Consider the following 16,098-nt stretch of genomic DNA (forward strand, 5'->3'; position numbering starts at 1 on the left):
CAGTAGTACAAACTCGTTTGTCTAATCGCTAGATGTTAGGCTGCAGATCCAAAGGTGAGTTCAAATCCCAGGTTGGGCAATTAAAAAGTGATTGTGTTTTTCTTTCGAAATACTCTCAGTAACATCCCGGAGTCTAGAAGTTTTTCCAGCGAGGACAAAAATGACGTCATCACACGCAACGAAAACAAAAGGGAGGATTAAGTGGTGACGGAGATGCTAATATATATTATTTTTATTTATTTTTTATGTTATAGGTTGACGGACGAGCATATGGGCCACCTGATGGTAAGTTGTCATCATTACTCATAGACAATGACGCTGTAAGAAATATTAAGTATTCCTTTAATCGTCAATGCGCCACCAACCTTGCGAACTAAGGTATTATGTCCCTTGTGCCTGTAGTTACTCACTCACTCACCCTTCAAGCCGGAACACAACATTACTGAGTACTGTTGTTTGGCGGTGGAATAACTGTTGAGTGGGTGGTACCTACCCATACGGGCTTGCACAAAGCCCTACCACCAAGTAGACCAAATTATTATTACCAAAAGAGTCTGCTGATACGGCATAAGAGTCAGTCTTACCTTCAAAGCGAGTATATAGATATTGCACATCAAAACAAAATAAACCGTCAGATATAATGTTTATATTGCCCATCTTCTTGCAGTTTCTTTGCAGCTGTAATGGAGTCACGTACATCGAGAGCTGACTTTTATCGAATTCATCACCCGTCAGCGTCTATGCAGGTTAAACAAAGTACGATCGTTTTAAACTTCTTTCAATTTGGCTCGTTAAACAAGTACACCATTATAAATATATGTATACGCGATATTGGATCTTATTCCGTATGTATAAACGTCAAAATCATATAAGATAGATGTTTAAATAACTTCAAAGTTCGCAACAACAAACGATAAATGTCACAAAATAAATGTGATATGTTTTATAACAAGATGATTTGATGTATTTCTGTCAGAAATATTGGATATGGAGCATTTTAAAGCATATTTATTTATGTACGTTACTATACGTATGACATAACTAAGATGTAGCATCGGCAAAATTGGTAAAACCGATCACATGCAAATTACGTACGTTATCCCAAATTATCAATGTTTATTTCTTATGTGAACATGATCTTTATACAAGCGTAATTACTTGTAATATCATATAACCTAATATATTGGTAAATTTGCAACATCGATTTACATGCACATGCGAGTTGAACTGACGCGAGAACCTATAGCGACGAATAGCGTCGAATGGCGCGATGGGGAGCTATTTCTATTGGTTGTGTAAATCAGTAGTAATAGATTTTTTTGAATTTATCGATGCTATATCTAAGTTGTGTCGTACTATAGTCGTTATTGTGTTGTGATACTGTAAGAATAAAAGGAAAACTATTTAGGATGATAATAATAAGGCATACATCCACAGAGTTGTAACTTTATATAAATCAAAGGGTCGTCGAATCAAACGTTTCTTGGTGGTAGGGCTTTGTGCAAGACCGTTTGAGTAGTTACCACCCACTCATTACTTATTCTACCGCTAAACAACAGTAATCAGTATTGTTGTGTACCGGTTTGAAGGCCAGTTTAACTACAGGCACAAGGGATGTAACATCTTAGTTCCCAAGGTTGGTGGCGCATTGACGATGTAAGGAATAGTTAATATTTCTTACATCGTCATTGTCTATGGGTGATGGTGACTTACCATCAGGCGGCCCATGTGCTCGTTCGCCAACCGATACCAAAAAACAACAATATTTTATTTAATGTTCATAATTTGTCAATGGGACAATTTTCATACATAATTATATTTGTATGAATCGAATTCGTTACTTCTCTAATGATTCCCATTGAAGCCAAGAAATATTTGAGGAAATATAATTGTAATGAAATCGGATTTGAGAAGGCATAATTATCATTGGATAACAGGTTTTTACCGGTTTCCATTCATGGTTTCGTCCCCAAGTTTGTTTTTATCTTCTGTCGGGATGTTGGTGGAGTGAAATTGGAATATATCTTTGTGGCAAATTGCATTATAATCCAGATAGTGTAACAAACATTCATACATTTATCCAAATTTTGCATTTACAGTTCTACTTAGATTTGTTTCAGTGGTATCGTGGTTCGGTTTTAAAGTTGCAGATCTTGATTCAAACCTTGGGTTGGGCTAACCACGATACCACAGTGGGGCTAACCGTCAGGGCGTCATAGTAGTATGCGAAAGCGATCTTGTGGCGCCCACTGAAAAGAGAGAAAGGGTACCGCTGGTTTTTTTAGTGGGTAAACCACCGATAAGTAGATCTCTGTATCTGAACTATTCGAAATCTGATTATGAGTATGACATAATATTTTTAAAAGATATAATTAGTGATATTGATATTTAAATATATAAAACTAAAACCTTTTCATAAGTAACGCTAACAGCTCCACAAAAAGGTTACCATTCATGCTTGTACATTTGTCCGTTGGAAACGACAAACTCAAAAACCGTATCAACTAAAGGAAATAGCAAAATTATCGTACCCAATATATTATTATGTACTTAATGGAATATATAATACGCTATCAAACAGCGATATAGCTTATATCGTTGTCATCACTCAAAACATTGCTCGAGAAAATTGGGAAGCAATGATGCAAAAACTGCGTAATCGAAAAATATGGATGACTAATCTGGATTATTTGGTGAAAAGTCTTTTTATAATATAATATTCTTATAATACTAAACTATAAACCGATAATTAAAAAAAAAAACTCGTCCCAGTTTTTCATTGGTAGTGGAGAGTAACTACTGAGTCTCTTGCCGGTTCTTCTCGGTAGAATCTACTTTCCGAACCGGTGGTAGCTTCACTTAATTACAAAATGACGATTCAAAAGTGTTTGTAAAAGCCTACTTGAATAAAGTTTACTTTGATTTTGATTTTTGACCTATAACGAACGTGCTGTAAAATGCCTTATTCTTTTTGTCATTTCCTATAATTCTTATTTTTCATTTTACATTTACGATGGAGTAGCTTGTAGTTATAAAAAAAACATGACCTCACCATTTCTGACGTCACGAGCTTCAGGATTTGGGTCTCTATCCATCTCAAATATTCTTCTCTGATTTATTCGAAATTGAGAAGGTCCGATTGCTCCGATGGCTCGAATAAGCCTGTCCATACCGGCGGGTGCTCGGGCTTATATGACATAAATGGGTGGATAGATTATTTCGTACGTTTTTATTTACGCTAAAATATTTCAGACTATTTTAACATCTCAGAATTCACTAAATATTATTATTATTGATAACATTATCATTTCTGGACACGTGCTTCTCTTAAATTCGTGGTTTCGCGCATTATTATTATTTTGATTTTGACATTATTACTTTGACGATGTAAGGAATGGTTAATATTTCTTATAGCGTCATTGTCTATGGGTGATGATGACCACTTATCATCAGGTGGCCCGGCCCATATGCTCGTCTGCCAACCTATACCATAAAAAAATAATATATATATATATATTTATTTTAATACATAGAAGGTTAGTGTAGCGTATCCTAAATACGCTCTCATTTATTTTTATATATGAAAGTAAACCTCGTTACAGAAAGTTCAAACGTCACATTTTAGTTGGTACTATTATATAACGATACGACGTTACAATGTTTGCTTTTCTAAATATTATTCCAATCCAATGTTATTCCAGAGTTTTCGAATATTGAATGTCGAGAGTTATCGTATCCGTTATATTTAATAGTGAAATGTTTTGCCTGTTCCAATTCTGATACCCACCCTTTCACGTCAAAACAATACTGGGGTACATGTCAAAGGCAGTTTTTATATAACGAATCGCTCCTACGATACAATTGGGAAATATTAAAATAAACTCGGTTTATTTTTTTACAATGTATTCGATAATATACAAATCGCATCCTACGCACAGATTATTTATAAATAAACATCAAACACATACACAGCTCATTTTATATGATGCGTATTATTATATTGGAATACTGTGGTTTCATTTTTTTTATATTTGTTTCAAACGTGATTGTACATCTAAGATTAGCGACTGCCATCATAAAACAGTGGTAATGTCTCTTCAAGCATAAGCGCCTGTCATAATTGTATGAGCAATTATCTCATATCAGCCGATTGCGAAACAGAAAAACAAAGGCACTGGTACTTCAAATAACGAAAATATGTGTATTAGTTATTATTATTATTGCGCATGAAAACATGAAATCAATACTTGTGAATATGTTTTTTTTTTTAAATTCCGCTGAGTTTCATTCGCCATTTCCTCTCAGGTCCGAGGTGTTAATTTCCGAACTGGTGGTAGCATTTTGACAATGGATAACCAAGTGCAACAGTTCCATTTTGAATAATGCTGATTTCTGATTTTGTCTGGTTCCCTGGTACTCCAGAACGATTTTGCTCACGTTGTTGGTTACATTATCAGGTTAGATGAATCTGTACTAATAAGGATGAGATGAAAACGATCTCCCGACTCCCGCGGGTAACCGGGACATATTTTTGGAGGGATCATGTTTTGAATTGGTGTCGAAGCGACGATGATTCGTCTCTACCGTGTGGTAAACCGGGATACAGGTCAGCGTAAGCTGGAGGCGTGTGCGGAATGAGGCTAAGATGATCCTGCTTAGCGAAATAATTATTCTATACTAGCTTTCTCCCGCGACTTTGCTCGCGTTTTGGGGTTTGGTTGTCATGTTAGAACGCGTGCATCTTAACCGATGATTGCGGTTTCAAACCCAGACAAGCACCGCTGATTCATGTGCTTAATTTGTCTTTATAATTCATCTCGTACTCAGCGGTGAAGGAAAACGTCGTGAGGCTGCATGTGACAAATTTCATAAAAATTCTGCCACATGTGTATTCCACCAACCCGCATTGGAACAGCGTGGTGGAATATGTTCCAAACTGGGCTAAAGGCCTCCTCTAAAGGAGGAGGTCCTTTAGAGGAGGCCTTTAGCCCAGCAGTGGTAATTTACAGGCTGTTGTTGTTGTTTTTGTCATGTTAGGCAGAAAAGTAGCCTATTTCCTTCCTTGGAAATCAAATTTGCTTCATACCGAATTCAGCGGTTTGGTAGTGAAAGACAGAGTTACTTTCACATTTATGATATTAGTAAAACTAATTAAATATTATTCGATTTTTTTTAAGTAGCTTAAGGTAGAGTAAATTATGGAATGGTATGGATAAAGCGTCATGTGTTATTTCCCTCTCTGTCACTTTATCTATGTCTCTTTCTATACACGGTGTTATATAAGATTATTTAAACTTATTTTTTTATATTGTTTTAATTTACACGGGATTCTAATTAATAATAATAATTTTTTTGATTCAATTATTCTCGAAAGTTCGTTTCTTTGTGTCTGTTATTTAAAAAATAATGTAATATATTAAAAGCAACTTCGTTTCAGCAATTCTCTAACGACAGATATATATTATATATTACGGGTAGACATAGTTACAATAAAGAATTCTTGGAAGTCTTTTATCTTCAACACAATCAAATAAAAGCAGATGATTATTTTGATGATACAGTGTAATACAAAACTTTATGAGCCTACATGGCGCAGTGGAAAGACCTCGTGAATCATAACGAATATTACCGATTGAAATCACATTTTTTTTAGAAGCTCATCTCGTAATAGACAATTAATATCCTAACAAAGATAAATCCTAATAAATCCTCATTCGTATCTAAACAGGCACAAGATAAGGCATTTTATCTATATACATATAATAAATTTGGAGTGTCTGTAAGATTAAAATAGCCCTTTTTTACTCGATGCATATTTATGTATACACGATACATATACCAAAATAACGTTTTTTTACAATTTTTGTCGGTCTGTCTGTCTGTTCGTTCCGGCTATTCTCTGGAACGGCTGGGCCGATTTTGACGGGACTTTCACTAGCAGATAACGGATATTATAAGGAGTAACTTAGGCTACAATACTATTATATTACTATGTGTTAGTCCTGAAGTTTCGATACTGGAAGTGTATAACACTTCCGTGCCTTGAAATGCTCCTTGTTGGTTGCATATCTGAACTCTTTTCACTCGATTAATCGATATTGCCGTCGATTATGTATCGATATCGATTTTGTTGTACTGTCGGATTATCGATTGTGAGAAAATTATCTACGCAGTTGGCTTAGTCTTCCTTGATATTGGCTTCTGTAGATGAATATGGCGATAGGATCATCATCAATTAAAAAGTAAACATCGACTGTTAATAGTAAATATACAGTGATTAGTGCAGTAAAATTGTTAAGTGTTATTTTACTAAGTGGTAGGGCTCACAAGCCTACCTGAGTAGCACACACTGATCTAATATACCACTCCCAAATAGTAATATGTAGTTTTGTAGTGTTCCAGTTTGAAATGGATTTGAATCGTTGAAATCGTTGAAAAATTGATCCAGTTTGAATGGCAGCTGAGATGGCCCAGTGGTTAGAACGCGTGCATCTTAACCGATGATTGCGGGTTCAAACCCAGGCAAGCACCTGCTGAATATATGTGCTTAATTTGTATTTATAATTCATCTCGTGCTCGGCGGTGAAGAAAAACATCGTGAGGAATCCTGCATGTGTCTAATTTGATCAAAATTCTGCCACATGTGCATTCCACCAACCCGCATTGGAACAACGTGGTGGAATATGTTCCAAACCCTCTCTTTAATGGAACAGAAGGCCTTACCTCAGCAGTGGGGAATTTACAGGCTGTTACTTTACTTTACTTTACCAGTTTGAAAGGCGAGTAAGCCAGTGTGAGTATAAGGGCAAGACATAACAACGTAGCTTCAAAGATTGATGGCATATAATTTAGGTTAATATTTATTAAGGCTCCAATGTCTACAGAAAGTCGTTTGCCTTATACAATTCGCCTACTTACGTCTTAAAAATAGAATATATCTCTAAGATATTTTTTATTCTTACTAAACTTTTTGTCCATGAATTGGGTAGGAGATTAGTAAATATATATCTCCCGTTAGTATAAATACTTTCTCATTAAAATGGTAATTCGATAACTCATAACATTGTAAACAAAATGTTTCGAAAAAAAACAGATTCGATTTTTAAATTTATTTTATTCAAATAACATTTTCTTCGAAAACGCTCCATATAATATGAATATGGATTGGATTTGATCTACCGAACAACAAATGTACATATTTTCTATTAAAAAAAAAAGAATCAATTCGTAATATAATATATGAGTAACTTCACATAGTGCATGTGTTTTTTTTTTCTAAGTATAAATATTTTATTTACATAAGGACGTATCCAAAATAGTACAGACGTCAAACTAACTGATTCATTTCACTGTAAAAGGAACAATTACATTTTTTCAAGAGCAAATTCACGACTCGTTATCGTTTAGCAGGCGCCTTGTTTCGAACACAATTTATTTACGCTGACCTGAATTATCTATAACTACCGTCATTTGCTAGTACAGCTCAGTTTTTTAGTAAGAAAACCTTCGTCAGGTTTCAAATTAATTCCTTTATCAACTCGTAAGCTCTTAGTACTTTTTAAAACTAAACATGAAATCATTGCGACGTAATATGTCACTCTCGATCTGTAAAGCAGATTATCGCTCACATTGAGCACACGATATGAGATCTTAAGGTGACGAACCCCGACTGTGACCCCGTCGTCAGTTGACAGGTGTCAAATAAGTAACACACTAATTCGATCTTTTATTTTAAAATAATAAGCAATTTGGGATTTATTTATTTATTTCATCCAAATTATGTACATGTGAGTTACAATACCTGCCAGCAAGATATACTCCTTATTTTTTCACTGATATAATCACTGTATTTTTACTACGATTCAAAATTCAAAAAGTGACTGTTAGAAGACAAAGAATGGACTCATTAAAACAGTCTTTCTCTGCTATGTCTGAGATGTTTCACACTAGAATGAACGAGTTCCAGCACGAACTACAGAAGAACTCGAGTAGCAAAATTGCTGCGACCACTTAATCCATTGCTGCTGATTTTGAAGCTTTTAAAATTTTTATCATAGCCACGTTGAACACCTTACAACATCAGGTTGAATTCCTTAGAACGGAATTGGATCGTCAGGAGATGCGAAGAAGGCGCAAAGTGCTGCTCTTGCACGGTATCCCCGAGATGAAGACGGAAAACCTTAATTCACGGGTTGTGTCTGTTTTCGCTGAGCATCTAGATTTGCCGAACTTTTCCAGCTCCAGTATAAAAACGACGTATCGTTTGGGTCGCTCACCGACAAAAAAACCAAGGCCCGTTGTGGTTAAGTTCACTGATGTCGTGGTTCGCAACAAAGTATTGTAGACCCAGCTTCAGATAAACAGGAACATCAAATAATTATCAATATTTAATATGGTTTACAATATTTATTTTTACAGTTTTCTTTACAATCATCCATTATCTTCCGTATTTAAAGGCAGATTAACAATTCCCATGTCAAATGTAATAATATTCTATTTCTACTTTTATTTATAAAAATGTCAAACCAAAAAGTATTCATTACATTAATATAATTCTGTGACTGAATATAGCTCAACAGCTAGAAGTTATATAACATTTAATGATTATTTATAAATATTATATTTAAAATACTTTATAGGCTTACAGCTCGGCCTTCCTGCTGAGAGCGAGTCCCTTCGCTCCCGGCTACAAGTTTACAATTTCTTAAAAATAAAACATAATAATTAAAATCTACTCGCGTATCCCTTTCTAATTTTTTTTGTCCTATTTCTTTCTTATTAATTCAACATAAAATATTATAAATTTTTAAATTAATGCTTAACATTTACTAAGTTCTTTGTTACAAATGCTATCAGATATTAAACTTGGTAGAGGTATCTTTTAAATTATTTTGAAATATTCCTTCTCAATCGATCAATCAAAATAAACTTTCTTCAAGTGGGCTTTTACAAGCACTTTTGAATCGTCATTTAATGATTAAGTGAAACTACCAACAGTTTGGAAAGTAGATTATACCGAGAAGAATCGGCAAGAAAGTCATTTTAAAAAAAAAATACATTTATGTAATATATCCTGCCTGGAAGTCAACAGGTATTATCTCCACGCTTTTTTTATCATCTATAAAATCTTGTATCGAATAATATGCCCTTTTTTATATTGTATTTTTTTACAAACGATTTGAATTTACGAAACGGCAAAGTTAAAAATGTCTTCTAGTATGTACTCGTATTAGATATGAACTTATTATTATTATATTATTCTTCGTCAGAATAATTTTCTTCTGAACGACTTACAAAACCTCTAGGAAAATTTAACCTAGGCTGTATTTTGTCTACTGCAATGATGGCTTCGTAGCGATGGTTATTTTTACGCGATAACACAGCATCCTCAGAGACATATATGTATATATATCGTTGGGAACAATATCTTTATATGTTGTGACACTGATACTTTATAACTTGTTTTAGGACCATATACAACCGTATATGTCTTCATATTTAGTCCTGAAGTAGTAACTGAATGATTGAAATGTTATCATTCCATGATTCAAAGTAGTAAGAACATTTAAACCTCTCCACCCGACCATTCGCTCTAGGAGTTGCTTCTGTATTTACTTTGTGTTGCACATCATAAAATTTTGTTAATTCATTAAGACGCTGCTGGTAAAGCTTGTTCCATTATCGGCAATGAGCCTTGTTGAAACACCAAAATTATATTACACAATATGGTCTTTAAAATATCACATCTTCTTCTTCTCATCTCATCTTCAAACTTCGTGTCTTTTCGTGTCGAATTTTGTGAACTTATTAACTATAACAAAAATGTAATAAAATAAAATAAAAATAACTTGATTTCCTTGATGATTCTGTATACACGGTTATACTTTAATTTGTATTTATTTAATATCTTTTATTTGTTATGTACCAGAAGAAGATAGAAAGTCTCGAATTATCGTATTTTCTCATTAGCAGATTGTACAGTTGCAATCCAGGTTTCTTATTATTTTTGACGGCGACTGCGACATGTCAAAGGCAGGTTCATCATCAGTAAAATCTTCTGATTCATGGTCCCCAACTGAGTTGCGACTAAGTGCGTCGACACGAGACATGCGCGAACCTGGTCGGTAATAGAAGGCACGATAAACCCCTGGAAGCTAAATCCACCATCTAGCAATTTGTGATATTAAATCGTGTTTAATCAAAGTTATTCGCAGCGTATTTAAATGCAATACCAATAAGATATAAACACAATTGATTTAATGAAGCAAACACATTTAATGTTTCAATATCATATGAATGTAGTTTACGTTCCTCAATGTTCCTCAGTTTCGTTTTTTTCTATTAAAATAAGATACACTTTTGAAAACCCCATTCATATTTGTCTCAAGTAGTATATCACTTAACCCTTCATTACTAGCATCCATATGAAGTTGAGTTTCAGCATTTGGGTTATATAGTGCTTTTATTTTTATAGATGTTGTAGGTCTTTCTATTGATATTTCTTTTGTTCTATCGAATAATCTTGACTTATCAGTCCCGGAACATTTGAAATCTTTTATTAGTAAATCTGTTGGCAGAGCAGCCCTTAAAGCATAATTTCAACGAAACGCTTAAAATATCCATAAGATCACTAAAATTGTCTCAACTCATACTCATTGCTGGGCTTTAGAAACTTGGCTATAACCTCATCTTTATACGTACTAGGTTGAATTTCATCATAAGTCACTTCGTACCCAAAGGAGTTGATGATTTCTAGAAAGAAATGGCACTTAATCTTAGTGTAAGAGCACCTATTTTAAGCAGTTCCAAAACCTTTCCAAGCACTATAGTCCTTCGGAGACATCTAGTCTATGTAAATTATGGCGAATTTCATTTTTTTGTTTCCATCAATATTCATGCATAATGCATTGAAAAACCGATGGCGCATTTCCATCAAAACCAAAAGGCATTCGATTGAATTCGTACTTCGGATGTTACGAAAGCCGTCTTGTATAAATCTCTTACTCTTCGGGTATTAATGAAAGTAATTATATGATAATAATCTTGAGGCTAGGTCTAAAGATGTCAATAAATTATTGCCTGATAATTGAAATTACTAAAACGAAATGTGTTACTCGAGAAACCAAAACATTTTTTTTTTCCATTTCAGTTATCTAAATCGTTAATCTAATCTGTTATCAATTTTTCGTTATAATTTAAACTATCGTTTTTCTGTATTTCACCAAACGTCACATTATATGAATCCAAAATGTGTTTGAGCTCTTCAGAATGGTACTTTAATTTATGAAATTAAAATTCTTGGTCTTTATTGACCCAACGAGAGAACACTAGACTTCCTGAATATAAATGATGAAGGACGAATAATTATTTACTTTCATAGAATTTATATACTTAGCAGTGCGAATTACTTAATTGAGCGACCTCTTTTTAGTACTATCTGAAATTTAAATCTTTCATACATCATGTTATTTATATTTCTAATGCAATGAATGGGTATGTGATCTGATCTTCTCTCGCAGATAAAACACTTCGGAAAAAGATTGCTGAACTTGAACCTCGGGTAATCTTATTCATTACAGTTGTAACATATATATTTTGTATCTAATTTAAAAACTCGTCGTCGTTAGACTCGTATATTTTGCAGCTTTGTCTTGCTCAACTCTAACGGTTCTAAAATATTTCAGGGCCTATTCTGGATCTGAGAACAGTGCAGCCTGCACACCAATCCTCATAGCATCTCAAAGCACAATCGTCATCTTTAACACCATGCAGTAAACAATCTAGAACCTAACTTCCATAAATTTAACAAATTCATCTTAGCATATTAATACTGTTTAAGAGGTTCTGTGTTCTTAACCGGCTTAGACAACATTTATTTAAAATATATAATTTTAAATCTTAGACATCATTTCAGTCAAAAATTTAGCATAGTCTTAGCGTATTGGGAATGATTCGAGCAATTTAATTAATTGTTACTGAATGTTAATTTTAACTTATATGAACTCTTGTCCGACTGCAATATCGACAAAAAAAAATCTAATATAGCTTCACTACCAGTTGTTATTTTTATGTCGCATAGAAGTAGACGATCACGGCTCACCTGAGTAACTCAAAAAAAATGTTTATTTTTTTTTCTCTATGTCTCGCTTTAAATTTAAAATTAATGTTTCTGTTATATAATATTACTAAGAGTATTTAATGTTACACTATTTATACCTGCTCTATAACACTATCTCTTACAGCTGTGAGTTGGTTGGAATAAATTTCTTTTAGAAATAAGCCCGCCATTGTAAACAAAAATTTCATGTATAAAACTACGATGTAAAATTTCTCAGTGCAATATAAAGAGTATTATATGATTAACTTCATCTTCTTGTACTCTGCTCTTATTTTTACTTCTTTGCATCTGTTTGCATCGTCACATCCAAGAAATACAGCGCTAATCAACCAACCTCATGAAACACCTACAGATTTGTTCATATCATTCCACCATTAAAGTACATTTCCAACCTGACGGCCTCCGCCACGTTGATTACTTATAACCTAACGCTCTCCGCTAGGTTGTTTACTACACTACAACTGTGTATGGCGCACTCAATATCCTCGTTTGTTCTGAATAATAATCTCCTTTTCTCCAGACTTGACTCTTAAAATTGGGTTCTTATGACCAGCTCACATAGCTAGACGCACCATGCCTTAAGTCTAGTGCTTTCTGACTCTGACCCTTAAACCTGGGTTTTCCTGAGTCTGCACTAGACCTACCATAGGCTGCGCTTAGACATTGATTATCATCTCAATCATTCATGGTCAACAAAACTGAAACATGCCTTAAGTCTAGTGCTTTCCGACTCTGACCCTTAAACCTGGGTTTTCCTGAGCCTGCACTAGACCTACCATAGGCTGCGCTTAGACATTGATTATCATCTCAATCATCCATGGTCACGAAACTGAAACTAACAAATTTAAGCTTAGACACCGCTTACATAAAAAAAAATTAACCAAAATCAAAATAAATACAGACATTTAATCAAAGCACATATGCGGTGAATGTCATATTAATATTTTATTTTACCAGCATACCAACACGTTTGCATAAGTAATTATCTTTTTTAAATGATATATATTTTGTCATTCTTGGGTTAAGAGAGAGTAAAGAGTAAAACAATAAAAACGAAAAGTAATTAATATGTAAAAATAATAACGGATTACTGACGTGAACAAAAAAAAACTGCTTTATGGAGACAGACATCCCTTCATGGTATCATCCCTCATTGCTGGGTGGATAACGCAGATTCAGACGCTTGGCTTTGGTTTGGCTGAGGTGGGGTGAACTGTTTTCCCGCGAGTTCCTTACGACTTCATCCATCTCATCTGCTTATACCCTTACTTAGCTCAAGTTACTTAGCAACTAGCGATTGGTTACGGCCCGTGTGTGTACATTTAGTTACCTCGCAAGAAAGGAAAAAAAAATAACAATAATAATAATTAATTATAGTGTTTTGATTAGCTTAATAAATAAAAATATATTATATTAAAATAAAATAAATTAATGAAATCGCGCACGCACCCTTTATTCACGATGTACGTCCTTGGCGTGGAAAGAAAAATAGTATTATTTTTCTTTTATCCCACTTCTGAAGCTGTAGACCCAGCTTCAGATAAACAGGAACATCAAATAATTATCAATATTTAATATGGTTTACAATATTTATTTTTACAGTTTTCTTTACAATCATCCATTATCTTCCGTATTTAAAGGCAGATTAACAATTCCCATGTCAAATGTAATAATATTCTATTTCTACTTTTATTTATAAAAATGTCAAACCAAAAAGTATTCATTACATTAATATAATTCTGTGACTGAATATAGCTCAACAGCTAGAAGTTATATAACATTTAATGATTATTTATAAATATTATATTTAAAATACTTTATAGGCTTACAGTATGGTATGCCAAAACAAAGTTGAAGGGCACGGGCATCACACAGTCAGAGTATTTAACTAAGCCTCGGCACGAGTTATTTCTTGAAGCCCGGAAGCGCTTTGGCGTCACCAACTGCTGGACCCGCGATGGATATGTGTACATCATCAGCCCAGACGGAGTTCGCCACCAAGTAGAGTGTCGGGGTGATCTGGAACTTATTCCTGTTGCGTCGAGGTCTGCAGTCGAGGAGGGTTCCCCAGCCCTGAGCCCAGGAACGGTGGTAAGGAGCCCTGAGACAAGGCTTCCCATTTCTCGTACAAGAAGAGCGGTTAAGAAATAACTATCTGGTACTCTGTCACTAAATTATTCAAATTCAACTGCACTTTTTCGCATTTCACTACTGTACTCTAATGCTGTATAAAATAAACATTTATAACTGTTGTTTAAAATATAGCTTCAACGTAGTAAATTTATTAAATTTCTACCCACTTACAATTTTTAATGTAAACGAGTAAACAAGTCTTATCTGAGCGCGCACAATATAAACGAACTTCACGCATATTATAATGCCATAGATTAGCGCTAATTTACTATTTCTTGTTGTTGTTATTTTATTATTAGATATTTTTATTTTTATTTCAATGTACTGATATTGCACTCGTTTATAATTGTTTTTAATTGTTTTGGTCTGTATTTTTTAACTAAAGTAATTATGATGTAATTTTAATTTTTATTACTTTTTTCTTTTATATTTTTTTTTCTCTTTTTTGTTTTTTAGTACTATTTTTTTTTTTTTGTATATCTTACCTTTGGATGACCTTGCTATAATAAATAACTTGTAGTAAGGTGTTCAGTTCTGTTTTCGTCATTTTAGTTTATCATTGTTTTGTATGTAATCTTAGTTTTAAAAAAAATGAATTTTAACAAAAATAACTTATTACCTATATTATAAGTGATAACTGTAGTACTATAGATATAACATAATCGGCGTAAATTATTATATTTTAATTATTTTTTTTTTAATTTCTTTTTGTTTATTTTTTGAGTGGGTTTTTTGACTCGTTTAGTAATATTTTGTGTCTTCTTTTTTTGTTATATGTTGTTGTATAACTACAAACCTGTAACTTTAAGGTTATTATAACAGGACTTTGTTGCTGGTGGGACATTGTACACTTTATAATTTTTTTTTATATATTTATTATTTATTGTAATTATTATTTTTAGTTATTATATATAAATATATTTTTTCTTTCTTTCGATGACATGTCAAGATATAAGCCTCGATGATTCTTTTTTCTCAGTGTCTTCGTCTAATGAATTGAGCACAAACTGTAGCTTTCACAGTCTTCCCACTCTTAATGAAACATTTGATTCTGTTTTCTCGGATGTATTAAAAAACTTTAATATTATACACATCAATGCTCAGAGTATTCCTGCACATTATCCAGATATGTTAACTTCTTTTGATAACAGGAATATCCATGCTATTCTGATATCAGAATCATGGCTTAAACCATGTTTGTCCTCTTCATCTTATGTTCTCCCTGGTTTCCAACTTATTCGGAATGATCGTCCTAATCGTACTGGTGGAGGCGTTGCTATTTATCTTCGCTCCCACCTGTCCTTTACGATCATTGGCACGTCTAGGGCTCAAGCAACACCAGGAGTAGAATATTTAATCATTGAACTAGCATTTTCGAAAGTTAAAATTTTACTCGGTGTGTTTTATAGCCCCAATTCAATGATTGACTATTTTACTACCTTTGAATCCCTTCTAGACCAGTATATTCCACTGTATCAACATTCCATTATAATGGGAGATTTTAATACGTGCCTTTTAAAATCTGACTCTCGCTCTTCTCGGCTAAGATCACTAGTCCAATCTGCCAACATTCATATACTCCCTCTTTCTGCAACTCACTGTTTCCCTAACTGTACCCCGTCTCTTCTAGATCTTATTCTTGTTTCTTCCACAGATTATGTCGCTAAGCATGGCCAATGCTCTGCTGAAGCCTTCTCCTATCATGATTTGATTTATCTTTCCTACAGAATACGCCCCCCTAAAGCTAAATCGAGAATCCTTCTGCAGCGCAATTTTAGTGGTATGAATTTGGAGCATTTAAGGGAGGATGCTTTAAAAATTGATTGGAGTGATGTTGTCACTGATTG

At 33.8% G+C, this 16,098-nt stretch overlaps 1 pseudogene; it reads left to right on the forward strand.

Moving 5' to 3' along the window:
* The first annotated feature begins 7,854 nt into the window (after positions 1 to 7,854).
* Positions 7,855 to 14,584, forward strand: LOC124534936 (annotated as a pseudogene).
* The last annotated feature ends 1,514 nt before the right edge of the window (positions 14,585 to 16,098 follow it).

This window comes from Vanessa cardui, chromosome 13 (genome assembly GCF_905220365.1).
Source record: "Vanessa cardui chromosome 13, ilVanCard2.1, whole genome shotgun sequence".
Taxonomy (NCBI): domain Eukaryota; kingdom Metazoa; phylum Arthropoda; class Insecta; order Lepidoptera; family Nymphalidae; genus Vanessa; species Vanessa cardui.